The sequence below is a fragment of the Myxocyprinus asiaticus genome, chromosome 9 (assembly GCF_019703515.2).
Source record: "Myxocyprinus asiaticus isolate MX2 ecotype Aquarium Trade chromosome 9, UBuf_Myxa_2, whole genome shotgun sequence".
In the NCBI taxonomy this organism is placed as follows: Eukaryota; Metazoa; Chordata; class Actinopteri; order Cypriniformes; family Catostomidae; genus Myxocyprinus; species Myxocyprinus asiaticus.
Genome location: NC_059352.1, coordinates 1,343,098 through 1,357,500, shown reverse-complemented (window position 1 = coordinate 1,357,500; position 14,403 = coordinate 1,343,098). Strand labels below are relative to the sequence as shown.

Below are 14,403 nucleotides of genomic sequence, written 5' to 3'. Positions count from 1 at the left end.
ATCGGAGTGCACATCTGTAAGTTCACATCATTATATGCATTAATAAATCAGTTATGCATGTACTTTCAGTGCGCTTCAATAAGATGGAAAGACGCGTTACCTTTGGAGACTCGAGTGTGCCTTCATCAGTTTGTGTGGCCTCACAAGATCCCAGCAAACTCGAGTTTTCCCTGGAAAACTGAAAGCCGAGAGCGTCCCGATGGGGATTCGAGAATTTCCAATAAAGCCCCTCTTTCTCCCCTCACACACACGCACGCACAGATGCAGATAGGTAATCTAAACTCCTCGATTCATTCCTGCTTCAGCCTCATATATGAACACAAACTCCACAGAACTTTTTCCCTTAAGTTGGATTTGAGAATTAGCGCGAGATCCATATTCGGTGCCGCCGGTCCCGGGAGCCCAAAGTTGCAGCGGCAGCGCGAGAATGCGAGACCTCCCCCTCCGTCTCTCTCTCTCTCTCTCTCTCTCTCTCTCTCTCTCTCTCTCTCTCTCTCTCTCTCTCTCTCTCTCTCTCTCTCTCAGACTCCGTGGACCACCCCGAAACAGGAAGTTCACTTTTAGTTTTTCTTGAGGGGAAAAAAGAGAAAGCTCGTCTGGACAGCGCTTCTCCGGCATTCCTGGAGCATCAGTTACTCCTATAATAATAATAATAATAATAATAATAATAATAATGCATATTTAAAAACGTAAAATATTTTAAAATATACAGTTGAAGTCAGAAGTTTACATACACCTTAGCCAAATACATTTAAACTCAGTTTTTCACACTTCCTGACATTTAATCATAGAAAACATTCCCTGTCTTTGGTCAGTTAGGATCAATACTTTATTTTAAGAATGTGAAATGTCAGAATAATAGTAGAGAGAATGATTTATTTCAGCTTTTATTTCTTTCATCACATTCCCAGTGGGTCAGAAGTTTACATACACTTTGTTAGTATTTGGTAGTATTGCCTTTAAACTGTTTAACTTGGGTCAAATGTTTTGAGTATCCTTCCACAAGCTTCTCTCAATAAGTTGCTGGAATTTTGTCCCATTCCTCCAGACAGAACTGGTGTAACTGAGTCAGGTTTTTAGGCCTCCTTGCTCACACACGCTTTTTCAGTTCTGACCACAAATGTTCTATCAGATTGAGGTCAGGACTTTGTGATGGTCACTCCAATACCTTGACTTTGTTGTCCTTAAGCCATTTTGCCACAACTTTGGAGGTATGCTTGGGGTCATTGTCCATTTGGAAGACCTATTTGTGAACGAGCTTTAACTTCCTGGCTGATGTCTTGAGATGTTGCTTCAATATATCCACATAATTTTCCTTCCTCATAATGCCATCTATTTTGTGAAGTGCACCAGTCCCTCCTGCAGCAAAGCACCCCCACAACATGATGCTGCCACCCCCATGCTTCACGGTTGGGATGGTGTTCTTCGGCTTGCAAGCCTCACCCTTTTTCCTCCAAACATAACGATGGTCATTATGGCCAAACAGTTCAATTTATGTTTCATCAGACCAGAGGACATTTCTCCAAAAAGTAAGATCTTTGTCCCCATGTGCACTTGTAAACTGTAGTCTGGCTTTTATATGGTGGTTTTGGAGCAGTGGCTTCTTCCTTGCTGAGCAACCTTTCAGGTTATGTCGATATAGGACTCGTTTTACTGTGGATATAGATACTTGTCTACCTGTTTCCTCCAGCATCTTCACAAGGTCCTTTGCTGTTGTTCTGGGATTGATTTGCACTTTTGGCACCAAACTACGTTCATCTCTAGGAGACAGAATGCGTCTCTTCCTGAGCGGTATGATTGCTGTGGTCCCATGGTGTTTATACTTGCGTACTATTGTTTGTACAGATGAACGTGGTACCTTCAGGCGTTTGGAAATTGCTCCCAAGGATGAACCAGACTTGTGGAGGTCCACAAATTTTTTTCTGAGGTCTTGGCTGATTTCTTTTGATTTTTCAATGATGTCAAGCAAAGAGGCGCTGAGTTTGAAAGTAGGCCTTAAAATACATCCACAGGTACACCTCCAATTCAGTACACCTCCTGTCAGAAGCTAACTGGCTAAAGGCTTGACATCATTTTCTGGAATTTTCCAAGCTGCTTAAAGGCACAGTTAACTTAGTGTATGTAAACTTCTGACCCACTGAAATTGTGATATAGTCAATTAAAAGTGAAACAGTCTGTCTGTAAACAATTGTTGGAAAAATTACTCATGTCATGCACAACTAATGTCCTAAATGACTTGCCAAAACTATAGTTTGCTAATATTAAATCTGTGGAGTGGTTAAATAATGAGTTTTAATGACTTCAACCTAAGTGTATGTAAACTTCTGACTTCAACTATAACAACAGAAATTAATAAATTGAAATAATAATAATACATTTATTTTCTTGAGGGAAAAAAAAAGAGAAAGCTCATCTGGACAACACTTTTCCGGCATTCCTGGAGCATCAGTTACTCCTATAATAATAATAGTAATGCATATTTAAAAAAAACATAACATAGAAATACATAAATAGAAATAATAATAATGTTATTTTCTTGAGGGGAAAAAAAAGGCTATCTTAACACTACTGTAGTTACTAATAAAGTTCTAATAGTTAAAAATAATATCTTATAAAAACATAATCATCTTTTCCACACAAAACAATATCAACAGTGATTGCTATACAGAAATGTTGATATACTTTACTCACCTTCATTCCAAACTCTATATGACTTATGTGATATATTCCATGTTTTCTAAATTCAAATGATAGTTTTGTTGAAGGAACAGACCGCAATTGCAAATGTTGTCAGCCACTGACTGTGTCCTGTGAGACAAAGCGTTCTTCCTGCAGGGGGCGCTTGACTGCTCAGAAAACCGAACCATTCATCGCATGTAAATCTCAGAACTTTTTATATCTTATTGGAGACATTTTTCACTGGATAGAAAATGCAAGGATTCATACCTGTGAATGGAAATCCACCTCAGCACCTCCTCATGGAGTGATAGGATACATTGGCGCTAAAGGCCCCATGGGGTAAAAGGCACTTTTGATTAAAGTTTCTCCCAAAACACTATATAGCAACAAAAACGAACACAGCACACGTAAACACCTGTTTGTCATTTTGCACTGCAAACTGTTCCTGATCCATGAGGTCATCATGTGCAATGTCTAAAGTTTGATTTTGAGGTAATTTGATCAAACATTTAATCATTTTTTAAATGTTGCAAATGTATGTAGCTGATGAGAATCTCTGAAATGATCACATTTATTTCAAGACTTATTTGTCATTTTCAGTTTTGTTCAAGGTGATGAAATCAGATGTTATTCAATAAGTGTCCTATAAGTGAAAGGAGAGTATTTGGGGTAAAAAAAGTCCCCCTTAAAACACAATATAAAGAATGATTAAAGTGGGCTCACAATGACCAATCACAATGAAGATTCAATTGTTTCTAGAATACTTGAGATGTTATTAAATGTCAAATGTGATTGAAATGAACAGGAAATGATGCACTCTTTTCTGAAGTGGTTATTTTGAATAAACATCTTCATTGTTACTCAAAAAAGCATCTTGCTGTCTCAAAAGTATTTGCATTAGTTGAGAAATTTTCCCCATAACTATTGTGCCTGTATCTACACAAAAGGCCACCTTGCAACTTTTATTTAAATCTAAAAAACCTTCCGATATTATTTCATTTAAAAAAAATTATGTTGCTCCATAGAAAACATTTATTTATTTTTTTCTTATTTTTTCTGTGACCAGAAAAAATAACATGTTCCTACCTTTAGCCTGGTTGTACCCAAATAAATGACTTTGACTGGCCCACCCTGGCCAGCGCTGAGAAAAGTAACAAATACCACGTGACAGCGTCGTCTAGCACTACTTTGGTAACGGTCCAGACCTCTGGACAATAATTAACACCTGATTAATGATACTAAAAAACTTTAATAACCACTGAAATAAAAACGGATCTACACTTTAAAAATGCCATCGTGTGGTGCCCCCTCTGGACGTGGTGCCCCTGGGAAAATTGAAAAATTCTCTCATCATTTATCACCCTCATGCCATCCCAGATGTGTATGACTTTCTTTCTTCTGCTGAACACAAATTAAGTATTTTATGTAAATTAATTTTAGTAGAATATTTCAGTTCTGTAGGTCCATACAATGCAAATGAATTTTGACCAGAACTGTGAAGCTCCAAAAAGCACATAAAGGAGCATAAAAGTAATCCATAAGACTCCAGTAGTTTAATCCATGTCTTCTGAAGTGATATGATAGGTGTGGGTGAGAAACAGACCAATATTTAAGTACTTTTTAAAATATAAATTCTCCTCCCTGCCCAGTAGGAGGTGATATGCAAGAAAAATGCAAATCGGCAAAAATAAAAGAAGAAGAATGTGAAAGTGAAAGTGGAGATTTATAGTAAAAAAGGACTTAAATATTGATCTGTTTCTAACCCACACCTATCATATCGCTTCTGAAGACATGGATTAAACCACTTGATTACTTATATGCTGCATTTATGTGCTTCAAAGTTCTGGTCACAATTTGTGTGTGTGAGTGTTTGTGTGTGTTTGTGTGTGTGTGTGTGTGTGTGAGTGAGTGTTTGTGTGTGTGTGTGTTTGTGCGTGCGTGTGTGTGTGTGTTTGTGTGTGTGTGTGTTTGTGCGTGTGTGAGTGTTTGTGTGTGTGTGTTTGTGCGTGTGTGTGTGTGTGTGAGTGAGTGTTTGTGTGTGTGTGTTTGTGCGTGTTTGTGTGAGTGTTTGTGCGTGTGAGTGTTTGTGTGTCTGTGTTTGTGCATGTGTGTGTGTGTGAGTGTTTGTGAGTGTGTGTGTGTGTGTGTGTGTGAGTGAGTGTTTGTGTGTCTGTTTGTGTGCGTGTGTCAGTGTTTGTGTGTGTTTGTGTGTGTGTGTGTGTGTGTGTTTGTGTGTGTGTGTGTGTGTGTGAGTGTTTGTGTGTGTGTGTTTGTGCGTGTGTGTGTGTGTGTTTGTGCGTGTGTGTGTGTGTTTGTGCGTGTGTGTGTGTGTGTGTGTGTGTGAGTGAGTGTTTGTGTGTGTGTGTTTGTGCGCGCGTGTGTGTTTGTGCGCGCGTGTGTGTTTGTGCGTGTGAGTGTTTGTGCGTGTATGTTTGTGCGTGCGTGTGAGTGTTTGTGTGTGTGTGTTTGTGCATGTGTGTGTGTGTGAGTGTTTGTACGTGTGTGTGTGTGTGTGTGTGAGTGAGTGTTTGTGTGTCTGTTTGTGTGTGTGTGAGTGTTTGTGTGTGTTTGTGTGTGTGTGTGTGTGAGTGTTTGTACGTGTGTGTGTGAGTGTTTGTGTGTGTGTTTGTGCACGCGCGTGTGTGTGTGAGTGTTTATGTGTGCTAACGGAAGTCTTTTGGCACTAACACAGGTCCATCAACCATGAGTGCAGGGGGGCAGACAAAGACACCCTACAGAATCTTCTCACCTTTAACAGACCACTGCAGATACCACATCAACCCTGAGTGGTGTCTGTGTGTGTGTGTGTGTGTGTGTGTGTGTGTGTAAAGGAGTAAAGCTGACCTCTGTACACTGAATTAAACTATAAACAGCATTATAATTCCCACAGAAAATCTCTGTGTAGCAGACATCAAATATATCAGTCTAACAGGTCAGTTGTGTACCAGTGAAAATGCCAGAGGTGTTAGAAAAATAATGAAATGTTAAAGAAATCCTCTTTGTGTTGATGTTAAGTAGAAAATACTATAAAGCATCAGCCCCTCATTACTGATCTAATTACATCAGCTCATCTGAGATTTTCACACGGCAATTACACAGATTTGTGAAGATTATTCTTTTTTTTTCACTCCAAATTTCACAATCTCTCTTTAACATAATGTAACATTTGTCTTTAAGAAGTCATGAGCTTTATAAAAAATCCAAATAACCACCCCAAGATAATTAATGTCAAATTAGTGAAGTATTACATTTGTATATTTCTTCTTTATTTATCTAAATGTATTGTTTATTTATTAACTATCCATATAGAAAAGGACTTTAACTAAATATATATATATATATATATATATATATATATATATATATATATATATATATATATATAAAGTTCCATTTTTTAAGTTATTTATATATAGCTAAATTTTATAAATGAGAACGGTGTATATATATACAATATTTTAGCCTATTTTTAAGCTTTACACATTTTAATTTCATCACAAAATTCCATCTAATTGAATTGAGTAATCTTAAAAAAACAACAACAAAAAAACAATTATAAAACCTAATAAATTTGTATTAATTTAATTTAGTTAACGATTACTCAATTCAATTTGTTTTGAAATTAAAATGTGTAAATATTTAAAAAAATAGGCTAAAATACATATTTTTAGTGTTTAATTATATATGAACGTCACAATTTGTGTTGTTGTTGTTGTTGGGTTTTAAAAGCGCCTCAGACATGTAGTCAGTGTGTTGCGTGTCTTCAGGTCAGATTCAGACACATTTGGGAAAGAAAAGCACTTCAGCTATTTCCAGTACAAGAAACAGCTGTTGAGATGTGGCCTAGAAGAACAGAGAGTGACCACACTAACACAACTCTCACAAACTATCACCTGTAAACAGAATAAATGAAGCATTTCAGTATCCAACTAAATATTCTGAGACTTTGCATTTGAGTTTTAAAGGACGTCTGACCCCCCAAGAGACCACCATCAGACTTTACGAGCAGTCCAACATATCTCAGATTGTTTTAATACCCTACATAAAAAGAGCCAATACAATGCAAAAGACCATACAGAAATTAAAACTAAAACTCATGAAGAAAACATCTTGACAAAAGTTAAATTCAAGGACATTTCTGCTTTCTGCTCAAGCGTGAAATGGGCTCCTATACACTTTCAATGACATAATGTCTCTTGTTTAATTCACTTTAGACTCTGTATGTATGTATGCTTAAATACTCTTGTGTGCACCATTTACTCAAGTGACCCTCCACAGAGGAGTGTGTAATAGACACATGTTTGACTTGTTAATCAATGCGCAAACATTCCACTTGATTAACACTCCAGCACACTTACTAGACAGCACTCAAGTAGCCTAAAGATCTTATTCACACCTACAGTGAGTAATAAATATTACAGAACAATCGGAGTGCACATCTGTAAGTTCACATCATTATATGCATTAATAAATCAGTTATGCATGTACTTTCAGTGCGCTTCAATAAGATGGAAAGACGCGTTACCTTTGGAGACTCGAGTGTGCCTTCATCAGTTTGTGTGGCCTCACAAGATCCCAGCAAACTCGAGTTTTCCCTGGAAAACTGAAAGCCGAGAGCGTCCCGATGGGGATTCGAGAATTTCCAATAAAGCCCCTCTTTCTCCCCTCACACACACGCACGCACACACACACACACACAGATGCAGATAGGTAATCTAAACTCCTCGATTCATTCCTGCTTCAGCCTCATATATGAACACAAACTCCACAGAACTTTTTCCCTTAAGTTGGATTTGAGAATCAGCGCGAGATCCATATTCGGTGCCGCCGGTCCCGGGAGCCCAAAGTTGCAGCGGCAGCGCGAGAATGCGAGACCTCCCCCTCCGTCTCTCTCTCTCTCTCTCTCTCTCTCTCTCTCTCTCTCTCTCTCTCTCTCTCTCTCAGACTCCGTGGACCACCCCGAAACAGGAAGTTCACTTTTAGTTTTTCTTGAGGGGAAAAAAGAGAAAGCTCGTCTGGACAGCGCTTCTCCGGCATTCCTGGAGCATCAGTTACTCCTATAATAATAATAATAATAATAATAATAATAATAATGCATATTTAAAAACGTAAAATATTTTAAAATATACAGTTGAAGTCAGAAGTTTACATACACCTTAGCCAAATACATTTAAACTCAGTTTTTCACACTTCCTGACATTTAATCATAGAAAACATTCCCTGTCTTTGGTCAGTTAGGATCACTACTTTATTTTAAGAATGTGAAATGTCAGAATAATAGTAGAGAGAATGATTTATTTCAGCTTTTATTTCTTTCATCACATTCCCAGTGGGTCAGAAGTTTACATACACTTTGTTAGTATTTGGTAGTATTGCCTTTAAACTGTTTAACTTGGGTCAAATGTTTTGAGTATCCTTCCACAAGCTTCTCTCAATAAGTTGCTGGAATTTTGTCCCATTCCTCCAGACAGAACTGGTGTAACTGAGTCAGGTTTTTAGGCCTCCTTGCTCACACACGCTTTTTCAGTTCTGACCACAAATGTTCTATCAGATTGAGGTCAGGACTTTGTGATGGTCACTCCAATACCTTGACTTTGTTGTCCTTAAGCCATTTTGCCACAACTTTGGAGGTATGCTTGGGGTCATTGTCCATTTGGAAGACCTATTTGTGAACGAGCTTTAACTTCCTGGCTGATGTCTTGAGATGTTGCTTCAATATATCCACATAATTTTCCTTCCTCGTGATGCCATCTATTTTGTGAAGTGCACCAGTCCCTCCTGCAGCAAAGCACCCCCACAACATGATGCTGCCACCCCCATGCTTCACGGTTGGGATGGTGTTCTTCGGCTTGCAAGCCTCACCCTTTTTCCTCCAAACATAACGATGGTCATTATGGCCAAACAGTTCAATTTATGTTTCATCAGACCAGAGGACATTTCTCCAAAAAGTAAGATCTTTGTCCCCATGTGCACTTGTAAACTGTAGTCTGGCTTTTATATGGTGGTTTTGGAGCAGTGGCTTCTTCCTTGCTGAGCAACCTTTCAGGTTATGTCGATATAGGACTCGTTTTACTGTGGATATAGATACTTGTCTACCTGTTTCCTCCAGCATCTTCACAAGGTCCTTTGCTGTTGTTCTGGGATTGATTTGCACTTTTGGCACCAAACTACGTTCATCTCTAGGAGACAGAATGCGTCTCTTCCTGAGCGGTATGATTGCTGTGGTCCCATGGTGTTTATACTTGCGTACTATTGTTTGTACAGATGAACGTGGTACCTTCAGGCGTTTGGAAATTGCTCCCAAGGATGAACCAGACTTGTGGAGGTCCACAAATTTTTTTCTGAGGTCTTGGCTGATTTCTTTTGATTTTTCAATGATGTCAAGCAAAGAGGCGCTGAGTTTGAAAGTAGGCCTTAAAATACATCCACAGGTACACCTCCAATTCAGTACACCTCCTGTCAGAAGCTAACTGGCTAAAGGCTTGACATCATTTTCTGGAATTTTCCAAGCTGCTTAAAGGCACAGTTAACTTAGTGTATGTAAACTTCTGACCCACTGAAATTGTGATATAGTCAATTAAAAGTGAAACAGTCAGACTGTAAACAATTGTTGGAAAAATTACTCATGTCATGCACAACTAATGTCCTAAACGACTTCCCAAATCTATAGTTTGCTAATATTAAATCTGTGGAGTGGTTAAAAAATGAGTTTTAATGACTTCAACCTAAGTGTATGTAAACTTCTGACTTCAATTATAACAACAGAAATTAATAAATTGAAATAATAATAATAAATTTATTTTCTTGAGGGAAAAAAAAAGAGAAAGCTCATCTGGACAACACTTTTCCGGCATTCCTGGAGCATCAGTTACTCCTATAATAATAATAGTAATGCATATTTAAAAAAAACATAACATAGAAATACATAAATAGAAATAATAATAATGTTATTTTCTTGAGGGGAAAAAAAAAGGCTATCTTAACACTACTGTAGTTACTAATAAAGTTCTAATAGTTAAAAATAATATCTTATAAAAACATAATCATCTTTTCCACACAAAACAATATCAACAGTGATTGCTATATAGAAATGTTGATATACTTTACTCACCTTCATTCCAAACTCTATATGACTTATGTGATATATTCCATGTTTTCTAAATTCAAATGATAGTTTTGTTGAAGGAACAGACCGCAATTGCAAATGTTGTCAGCCACTGACTGTGTCCTGTGAGACAAAGCGTTCTTCCTGCAGGGGGCGCTTGACTGCTCAGAAAACCGAACCATTCATCGCATGTAAATCTCAGAACTTTTTATATCTTATTGGAGACATTTTTCACTGGATAGAAAATGCAAGGATTCATACCTGTGAATGGAAATCCACCTCAGCACCTCCTCATGGAGTGATAGGATACATTGGCGCTAAAGGCCCCATGGGGTAAAAGGCACTTTTGATTAAAGTTTCTCCCAAAACACTATATAGCAACAAAAACGAACACAGCACACGTAAACACCTGTTTGTCATTTTGCACTGCAAACTGTTCCTGATCCATGAGGTCATCATGTGCAATGTCTAAAGTTTGATTTTGAGGTAATTTGATCAAACATTTAATCATTTTTTAAATGTTGCAAATGTATGTAGCTGATGAGAATCTCTGAAATGATCACATTTATTTCAAGACTTATTTGTCATTTTCAGTTTTGTTCAAGGTGATGAAATCAGATGTTATTCAATAAGTGTCCTATAAGTGAAAGGAGAGTATTTGGGGTAAAAAAAGTCCCCCTTAAAACACAATATAAAGAATGATTAAAGTGGGCTCACAATGACCAATCACAATGAAGATTCAATTGTTTCTAGAATACTTGAGATGTTATTAAATGTCAAATGTGATTGAAATGAACAGGAAATGATGCACTCTTTTCTGAAGTGGTTATTTTGAATAAACATCTTCATTGTTACTCAAAAAAGCATCTTGCTGTCTCAAAAGTATTTGCATTAGTTGAGAAATTTTCCCCATAACTATTGTGCCTGTATCTACACAAAAGGCCACCTTGCAACTTTTATTTAAATCTAAAAAACCTTCCGATATTATTTCATTTAAAAAAAATTATGTTGCTCCATAGAAAACATTTATTTATTTTTTTCTTATTTTTTCTGTGACCAGAAAAAATAACATGTTCCTACCTTTAGCCTGGTTGTACCCAAATAAATGACTTTGACTGGCCCACCCTGGCCAGCGCTGAGAAAAGTAACAAATACCACGTGACAGCGTCGTCTAGCACTACTTTGGTAACGGTCCAGACCTCTGGACAATAATTAACACCTGATTAATGATACTAAAAAACTTTAATAACCACTGAAATAAAAACGGATCTACACTTTAAAAATGCCATCGTGTGGTGCCCCCTCTGGACGTGGTGCCCCTGGGAAAATTGAAAAATTCTCTCATCATTTATCACCCTCATGCCATCCCAGATGTGTATGACTTTCTTTCTTCTGCTGAACACAAATTAAGTATTTTATGTAAATTAATTTTAGTAGAATATTTCAGTTCTGTAGGTCCATACAATGCAAATGAATTTTGACCAGAACTGTGAAGCTCCAAAAAGCACATAAAGGAGCATAAAAGTAATCCATAAGACTCCAGTAGTTTAATCCATGTCTTCTGAAGTGATATGATAGGTGTGGGTGAGAAACAGACCAATATTTAAGTACTTTTTAAAATATAAATTCTCCTCCCTGCCCAGTAGGAGGTGATATGCAAGAAAAATGCAAATCGGCAAAAATAAAAGAAGAAGAATGTGAAAGTGAAAGTGGAGATTTATAGTAAAAAAGGACTTAAATATTGATCTGTTTCTAACCCACACCTATCATATCGCTTCTGAAGACATGGATTAAACCACTTGATTACTTATATGCTGCATTTATGTGCTTCAAAGTTCTGGTCACAATTCACTTGCATTGTATGGACCTTCAGAACTGAAATATTCTTCTAAAAATCTTCATTTGTGTTCAGCAGAAGAAAGAAAGATGAGAGTAAATGATGAGAGAATTTTCATTTTTGGGTGAACTGTCCCTTTAACCCAATTCAACTAGGTTGTTTTTTTTTACACAAAGTGTTTGTGTTGAGATTACATAGTAATTTTAAGTTAAGAAAACTCATTTCAAACACATTAAACCACTGTCAATGATTGAATCAAGTTCAGCCAAAGAGATATTTTTTGTGTGCAAAGTGACTTACACATGCAAATGCTACACAGTTCACTCTATAAAAATAAACATAAATAAATGATGACATTTAATAGGCCTACACATGAAAAAGAAAAAGAATCCTTTATTTGGAATGATTTAATCGTGTATATATATATATATATATATATATATATATATATTTCAGATGGTTTAAAAAGAAATCAGTGATGCAATATTGATTTTTAAAACACACAACTGCATATAACATGTCATTTTGATCAGCTGTGATAATACTGTACTTCCTGGTCTTTCACCTTCCCAGCCAGGTAAACTCTCTAATCCAGGTGTATCTGCTCTCCCTGTTCCCGCATATTTGGGCTTTTTATTACTGACTCTGTACATTGGTTTGCCCCCCACACAGTCCCAATTCAATCCTGTTAGTCTGAAGCAGCAGAGGGTGTGTATCTGGGTAATAAAGGCTTCTGTGTGTCGGGTTACAGGTGTTCTGTAGTCCACTAACAAACACTGCTCAAGACCAGCATCCACACAAACCTACAGCAGCATGCATGATCAAATCTATTGTAATGACTAAAAGTGTCTTTGAATGAATCTCACAAAACCTGTCAAGAACAAGTTCAGATCACATATCATTCCAAAAGGAAAAGAAAATCTATGAAATGTTATTTTGCATAAAGAAAATCAAGCATATTTTTGCATAGTGACATTATCAACAATTAATTATGTCTGTTTCTCTCTGTCTGTCTGTCATTGAGAGCGTACGGTCTGTGGCGAGTGAAGATTGTGAATGAAAGTTGGTCTCCTGTGATTGGTCAATGACTTACTTGCTGACTTACACTGATGCTGTCACCATATGCCCACAGATTCCAGTCTGCCAGGTTAAGCTCTATCACAAACACACACACACACACACACACACACACACACACACACACACACACACACACACACACACACACACACACACACACACACACACACACACAAACACACACAACAACAACAACAACAACAACCCCCATTTGCCACTAAGTGGCGGTGACGTCACCACGACGCTTGTGCCAGGCTATGTGCAACTTGAGGCCACGTGAAGTGTTGAAAGCCCGCTGGCAGGAGGTCACGGGGCAGACCCAGATGCCATGGGTCGACTGACTGAGACACTTGCTGATGGACCACCTGTGCCCCCTACTCTGCCAACTTGCTGTGCTTTAGCCACCCGATGCTCCGCTCATTGTTGTGAGTGTCACTCCTCCGCCCTACGTTGTTGTTGGAGGGCGAATGCCTCCAACTGCCCAGTAGCGTCCTTCATAAGCCTCCTCCACAGAGGCCGATCTTGACACCACTGGTACCAGTCAGTGGCAAGTCCACTCAGCTCCAGATCCTCCTGTACCACATCATTCCATCTCCTCTCTAACCCCTGCTGCGCCAGTTTAGCCCCCTCAATCCGGCCGAACAAAAGCTGTTTAGGCATGCGGTGGCTGGGCATGTGGGCTACAAGGAGCTCACCGATAGGACTTTGTCCAGATCTTTCAAGGATTTGTGAGCTCCTCACACAATCCAGCCTGGTTAAACCCAGGATGGATCGTAGGCAGCTCAGCCTAAATGTTTCTAACCGGCAAAGATGTTCCATTAACGGGGTCCATGTTTCGCAAGCATAGAGAAGGGAGGGAAGGACTGTGGCCGAGAAGACCAGAAGCTTCGTGCGGAGCAACAGACCAGGTAGCTTCCACACAGCATTACGTAACCGATGAAAAGATAATGCCGCTCGACTGATTCGGAAAGAGACCTCCGCTGCTAAACCGGAGCCGGTCATGAGCACACTGTCCAGGTATGGGAAACTCTCCACTCTCTCCACAACTGCTCTATCACCAATTGGGAGTTGGGGGGGTGGAGTGTCCGATGGTACAAAATACCCAGGCAGATGCTTAGTTTTGGTGGGGCTGATGGTAAGGCCCCACTTCTTAGTGGCAAGCTCCAGGTTCAGCAGCAGCACCCTCAACTCCTCCTCTGAGTGAGCAGCAATTGCCAGATCATCGGCATGGCATACATAACATGGTTGAGCAATAGGGAGCCATCCCTTGACTGCACCCGGGCATCGATCAGCCTCCCATTGTATCTGTACCAGATGGAAATTCCTCCGGTACAGCTATTGAAGGCTTTACGAACTACGTGGTACAAATAGATGTTAAATAATGTGGGAGCAAGGGGACATCCCTGTCACACCCCAAGGTGTACAGAGAATGGCTCTGACTCCCGGCCACGTAGTTTTACCTGGGCCCGCTCACCATCATGAAGGTCCTTAATGATCGTGAGCAGAGGATCAGGGACTCCGAAAGCACGAAGAACAACCCAGAGCCCAGGCCTACTGATGGTATCATAGGCCTTGACCAGGTCAATAAAGCAGAGATGTAGGTCTTGTTGGAATTCCCTACACCTCTGCTGTAGCAGACGGACAGAAAATATGGCATCCGTGCAGGACCGCCCTTTCCTGAAACCGCATTTGGGCTCCACAA

At 39.0% G+C, this 14,403-nt stretch overlaps 1 protein-coding gene across 2 annotated transcripts in view; it reads right to left on the bottom strand.

Annotated features, from left to right (window-relative positions):
- The window catches only part of LOC127445762 (zinc finger protein GLI1-like), an 80,768-nt gene extending 73,242 nt beyond the window's left edge, over window positions 1-7,526 (bottom strand). The window contains exon 1 of one of the 2 annotated variants that reach the window (XM_051706048.1): window positions 7,205-7,526. The gene's annotated coding sequence lies outside the window, so the exon portion shown is untranslated. Of the gene's footprint in view, window positions 1-100; window positions 453-7,204 lie in introns of those variants that run through there. The other variant, XM_051706047.1, reaches the window with a different exon arrangement.
- Window positions 7,527-14,403: the final 6,877 nt, after the last annotated feature.